Here is a 6,799-nt window from a genome sequence, read left to right as displayed (position 1 = left end):
TCAGCACAGCACTGGAAATGGGGTGACCTGCTGAAGCCACCCAGCCACACAGATTCTCAGAGATGGGTGTGTCTTGGCAAGATGACAAAAAAACTTGTTTGCTACAAGAATCAAGAAGCAAGATTCCTCCTGTTGAAAACTTATCCCTGCCTTCTATGTATTCTCCCTTAAATAAAGGATCAGAGACATTTTCTAGTTGTTCAGTTCCAGCTCCAATTGGGACTCAATGACCTATCAGATGCTCCCTTAAAATCTAATTTCTGTCTCTGTCTCTTATTCTTTACTATTTATTGTAGACACTTCACTTCTCAAGCAGTTCACATCTCCTGAGCAGGAAACTGCCCTGGTAGGAAGCTGGCTGCCTTGCAATAAATAGGAAGTACATAATTGTCTTATATTTCCCAAGAATTTTATGCTCTCTGCTCTCAAATTTTCCCATTATATTATTTTATTTTTAGTCTATCAAAATTAGCTACAATTTTGATAATAAATTTGAATTCCAACTCTAACTTCCATTTTCAGGAAAAATAATCACATAATGACATCAATAATAACAACAACAAAATTCTAAGCTTACTAAGAAACATATAGTTTACAGAAAGACTGTTATTAGATTACTAGATTTGTGACTTTTGCTTTCAGATTGCACACTAACTTTCGCCATATACAGAGCTTTAGACTTCTCTATTGATTATTTATTGATAGGTAATTGACTACTCCAAACTGGGTGCAGTGACTCATACCTGTAATCTCAGAGACTAGGGAGACTGAAGTAGGAGGATCACAAGTTCAAAGCCAGCCTCAGAAACTTAGTGAGGCTATAAGCAACTTAGTAAAACTTTCTCAAAATAAAAATATAAAAAGTCTAGGGATGTGGCTCAGTGGTTAATTGTCCTTGGGTCTAATCCCAGATACAAAAAAAAAAAAAACCTTCCAATATTCATTCATTTAATTCAACCATCTGCCCATTTGTTTGCCTCAAGCCTGTGGATTAGTAAATCAGCCAGGACTTGGCTGGTAGTTTTAAAGATTTTAGGAGTAAAAGAACTTAAGTTTTGCTCTATCTTCCTGCGGACCCTGAAGATCAGAGGAGCCGTCACAGCGACCCCAAAGGAAAAGCTGTGACTAAAAAGAGATGTGTTTCAGAATAGATGAAAATGATGCAGAAACCCATGCCTAGAAGTCATGGTTTGGATAGGGCCTGGTGCCTTGTGTGATTTTACCTCTCTACTGAATCTTGCCAGAGTGTTCTATCAGACATTGGTCTGCTTGAACAGCTCCCAGTTGTCCAGACTCAACAGATGAAAAGGGAGTTCATTATCTTTCTTACACAATGTAGCTTTTTTTTTGAGACATCCGTTTCTCTGCCTGAGTGTATTTTTCTCCTAGATATAACTGGCCTGGCCTGACACCGTGGACCCTTTGGCTCTTTCCATTTCTTATTCCAGGTATAGTCACCTTGAATCTTCTTTTAGAAGTTTCTAGAATAAACCCAGCTATCTGTTCCCAATGTGGAGTTGAAAAACCAGCCTTACCTCAAAGCAAAGCCTGTGCAAGGAAGGGGCATGACCTTTGTCCTTGGAAAGACTCACAAAGCACTCCTAGGCACATACCCACCCTGCTGAGTTGTTTATCTACAAATAACAGGAGAGATCTGCATAGTCAGGTGTCCCTGACTCAGTCTAGGTGGGGACCCATAGCAACCCCCTAGCAGCCATAAATCAGCATGAGACAAGGAAAATACCTGGGATGCCAGATGACCCTCCCTGTAGTTTATGGTGGTCAAACATATTGGGAAACCCTGTAGTTCAGCAAGTACTCCCCTTGTTGTTTAAACCAATCAGTTCAAATGAATCCCCCTCTTGTACTAACCAATCACCCCTACCCAACTTGTTCCCACCAGTGAATGTGCTAATCATGTTTTAGAGTTGTTTTATGATTTTCCTGCAGTGTGTGATTTGCTCAGAAATGCTATGATGTATGTGAAGTCCCTGCCTTCCCCAAAGAGTGTATAAAACTGCTGCAAACCCTGGGCTCGGGGCCTCTCAGAGTCACCAGTTGCTGTGTGCACTTTGAGGACCCAGCTAGCTCGCAATAAATGCCTCTTTGCTGCTTACATCGAAAAAAAAAAAAAAGAACTTAATTTCATCTTTTTCTACCATTCTTTAAGCTACAATGGGATTCTGGTAATCCATAAATAATGGGTTTGAAACCTTATGGTTTTGGTTCGTTGGAAATCTTACTTATTAATAGCAAGTATGTGTACCCAGTTCCATGACGTGGAATGTAAGTAATTGTTCTCTTATTCTCATTATTGGTTATTGAAAACATCATCATTTTAGCTTCCATTAGCCTCACGAGGGACAACATTATGAAATCAAGTTCTACCTTCCCTATCTGTATAAAGACTTTCCTGGTATTTTCAAGGCATTTTTACATTCTTGTAATTATTGCAAGTGGCTTTTTCCACTATTTAACAGGAATAAGTTCCTTATTTTTCTGGGACTTAATACCTCAAACCTTGTTTATTCTGAGGATTAACCAATCTCATGAAAGTCTTTTTTACTATTTATACTATAAACAGACAACTATACCCCCTAGCAGAATTAGAGTCAGAATCTTAAAGAATAGGCTAGATAAATCTGTATTTTTTAAGAAGTACCCTAGGTGGCTCTGAGAGTGGTACACATTGTTATTTACAATGAAGACATGATGAAGGAAATACTTCAGCCATTATAGATATTGTCTACCTAGTATTTGTGACTCTGCTTTCAATGTTAGATGAGACTGTTCTATACACTTATTCTTTGTACTAGATGACTAACACATCTTTGTCTCCATTGTGACCTACTAACAGTCTCATTCAGCATTTAATTTACACATAATTATAGCAAATTCAAATCCCCAGGACTTTGGTAAGTGAATTTTGGGCATGTTTGTATTCTATAGAAGTATGCTTGAAAAGCTCATTTATAATGCATTTACATGCATTTAAAGGGGTCTGCATTTGTTGAGTCTATGGATTTGAAATGATGTCTATATCTGGTCTCTTTTTGTGAGTCTTGATCCATAAGGCCTAAGTTTTGCTCAGGTAATTCTTGTTAAATACACTGAAAACAGAGGCAAAAAGGATATTTATGTGAAGGGGGAACTTGCCCAGTAGATTTTATTCTAGTATCTTGCTTTGACATTAAAAGAGTGACAGGATCATGTTTGATATTTTCAACCTCTAAACAGTTTGCTTTCCTCAGCTCCAAACCTTGTATGGGGAGCATAGCAAACAACTGGTTTGAAACATACCTCTTTCATTGACAGTCTGTTGAACTTATATATAGAGCTTTCTCCCTATTGCAATAGTTATTCTTTACAACTGAAGTTGCTTCCTAAGATATTTTTTTTTTGTTTGACACACCCTCAGCACAACTTGAATCAGGATTTCAGATGTGGTGGAGAATTTTTCATTTTTAACAAACACCCTGGTATATAATCTATTAGATAAATACATCAGTACAATCTATTGGGTAACTCCAGAGTCACATCTTTTGGCTTCTGTCTTAGGTCTATTTGTCAGTGGTTCGCTCATTAATTTTCATGATCAGAGACAAAGTAAAAAACATCATAACATTTCTTTTCACAGAAAATTAAAATAAGGGTGTGTCTTAGATTGAATCATGGGAATGAGAAAAATGAGCCTTTCACTTCAAACAGGTGATGCCATCACTCCCTTGAAAAGAAAATGTACCTGACTCATTCACACTCTTTATCTTGCCTCCTCAGTGATAAGTCTTTTTTGTTGATAAGGATGTTGCCCTACAAATGTTAGATACTATTTTTCTCTTTTTTTAATTTATTTTATTTTATTTATTTTTTTTATTGTTGGTCGTTCAAAACATTACATAGTTCTTAATACATCATATTTCACAGTTTGATTCAAGCAGGTTATGAACTCCCAACTTTACCCTGCATACAGATTGCTGTATCACATCAGTTACCCTTCCATTGATTGACATATTGCCTTTCTAGTGTCTGATGTATTCTACTGTCTGTCCTATTCTCTACTATCCCCCTCCCCTCCCCTCCCCTCCCCTTTTCTCTCTCTACCCCTTCTACTGTAAATCATTTCTTCCATTTGTATTATCTTGTCTTACCCCTCCTTTCCTCTTATATATCATTTTGTATAACCCTGAGGATTGCCTTCCATTTCCATGCGATTTCCCTTCTCACTCCCTTTCCCTCCCACCTCTCATCCCTGTTTAATGTAAATCTTCTTCTCAAGCTCTTCGTCCCTACCCTGTCCTTGTTTACTCCCCTTATATCAAAGGGGTCATTTGGTATTTGTTTTTTAAAGATTGACTAGCTTCACTTAGCATAATCTGCTCTAATGCCATCAATTTCCCTCCAAATTCTATGATTTTGTCATTTTTTAATGCAGAGTAATACTCTATTGTGTACAAATGCCACATTTTTTTTATCCATTCATCTATTGAAGGGCATCTAGGCTGATTCCATAATCTTGCTATCGTGAATTGTGCTGCTATGAACATCGATGTAGCATTGTCCCTGTAGCATGCTCTTATTAGGTCTTTAGGGAATAGACCGAGAAGGGGAATAGCTGGGTCAAATGGTGGTTCCATTCCCAGCTTTCCAAGAAATCTCCATACTGCTTTCCAAATTGGCTGCACCAATTTGCAGTCCCACCAGCAATGAACAAGTGTGCCCTTTTCCCCACATCCTCTCCAGCACTTATTGTTGTTTGACTTCCTAATGGCTGCCAATCTTACTGGAGTGAGATGGTATCTTAGGGTAGTTTTGATTTGCATTTCTCTTACTGCTAGCGATGGTGAGCATTTTTTCATGTACTTATTGATTGATTGTATGTCCTCCTCTGAGAAGTGTCTGTTCAGGTCCTTGGCCCATTTATTGATTGGGTTATTTGTTATCTTATTGTCTAATTTTTTTGAGTTCTTTGTATATTCTGGTTATTAGGGCTCTATCTGAAGTGTGTGGATTAAAGATTTGTTCCCAGGATGTAGGCTCCCTGTTTATCTCTCTTATTGTTTCTTTTGCTGAGAAAAAACTTTTTAGTTTGAGTAAGTCCCATTTGTTGATTCTAGTTGTTAACTCTTGCACTATGGGTGTCCTATTGAGGAATTTGGGGCCCGATCCCACAGTATGTAGATCATAACCAACTTTTTCATCTATCAGATGCCGTGTCTCTGATTTAATATCAAGCTCCTTGATCCATTTTGAGTTAACTTTTGTGCATGGCGAGAGATAGGGATTCAGATTCATTTTGATGCAAATGGATTTCCAGTTTTCCCAGCACCATTTGTTGAAGATGCTATCCTTCCTCCATTGCATGCTTTTAGCCCCTTTATCAAATATAAGATAGTTGTAGTTTTGTGGATTGGTTACTGTGTCCTCTATTCTGTACCATTGGTCCACCCGCCTGTTTTGGTACCAGTACCATGCTGTTTTTGTTACTATTGCTCTGTAGTATAGTTTGAAGTCTGGTATCGCTATACCGCCTGATTCACACTTCCTGCTTAGCATTGTTTTTGCTATTCTCGGTCTTTTATTATTCCATATGAATTTCATGATTCTTTTATCTATTTCTACAAGAAATGCTGTTGGGATTTTGATTGGCATTGCATTGAACTTATAGAGAACATTTGGTAATATCGCCATTTTGATGATGTTAGTTCTGCCTATCCATGAGCAGGGTATATTTTTCCATCTTCTAAGGTCTTCTTCTATATCTTTCTTTAGGGTTCTGTAATTTTCATTGCATAAATCTTTCACCTCTTTTGTTAGGTTGATTCCCAAGTATTTTATTTTTTGGGGGGATATTGTGAATGGAGTACTTGTCCTCATTTCCGTTTCAGAGGATTTGTCACTGATATACAGGAATGCCTTTGATTTATGCATGTTGATCTTATATCCTGCCACTTTGCTGAATTCATTTATTAGCTCTAATAGCTTCTTTGTAGACCCTTTTGGGTCTGCTAGGTAAAGAATCATGTCATCTGCAAATAGTGATAATTTAAGTTCTTCTTTTCCTATTTTTATGCCTTTAATTTCTTTCGTCTGTCTAATTGCTCTGGCCAGTGTTTCGAGGACTATGTTGAACAGAAGTGGTGAGAGAGGGCATCCCTGTCTTGTACCAGATCTTAGAGGGAATGCCTTCAATTTTTCTCCATTCAGAATGATGCTGGCCTGTGGCTTATCATAGATTGCTTTTACAATGTTGAGGTATGTTTCAGTTATCCCTAATTTTTCTAGAGTTTTGAACATAAAGGGATGCTGTACTTTGTCGAATGCTTTTTCTGCATCTATCGAGATGATCATATGGTTCTTATTTTTAAGTCTATTAATGTGGTGAATAACATTTATTGATTTCCGTATATTGAACCAGCCTTGCATCCCAGGGATGAATCCTATTTGATCATGGTGTATAATTTTTTTGATATGTATTTGAATCCGATTCGCCAGAATTTTATTGAGGATTTTTGTGTCAAGGTTCCTTAGAGATATTGGTCTGTAGTTTTCTTTCTTTGAAGTGTCTTTGTCTGGTTTTGGAATCAGGGTGATGTTGGCCTCGTAGAATGAATTTGGAAGTTCTCCCTCTTTTTCTATTTCCTGAAATAGCTTGAAAAGTATTGGTGTTAGTTCCTCTTTAAAGGTTTTGTAAAACTCTGCTGTATACCCATCCAGTCCTGGGCTTTTCTTAGTTGGTAATCTTTTGATGGTTTCTTCTATTTCCTCTATTGTTATTGGTCTGTTTAGGTTGTCTATATCC

Source organism: Ictidomys tridecemlineatus, chromosome 4 (assembly GCF_052094955.1).
Source record: "Ictidomys tridecemlineatus isolate mIctTri1 chromosome 4, mIctTri1.hap1, whole genome shotgun sequence".
Taxonomy (NCBI): Eukaryota; Metazoa; Chordata; class Mammalia; order Rodentia; family Sciuridae; genus Ictidomys; species Ictidomys tridecemlineatus.
The sequence above is the reverse complement of the archived record's forward strand: the minus strand, read 5'-3'. Positions refer to the sequence as shown.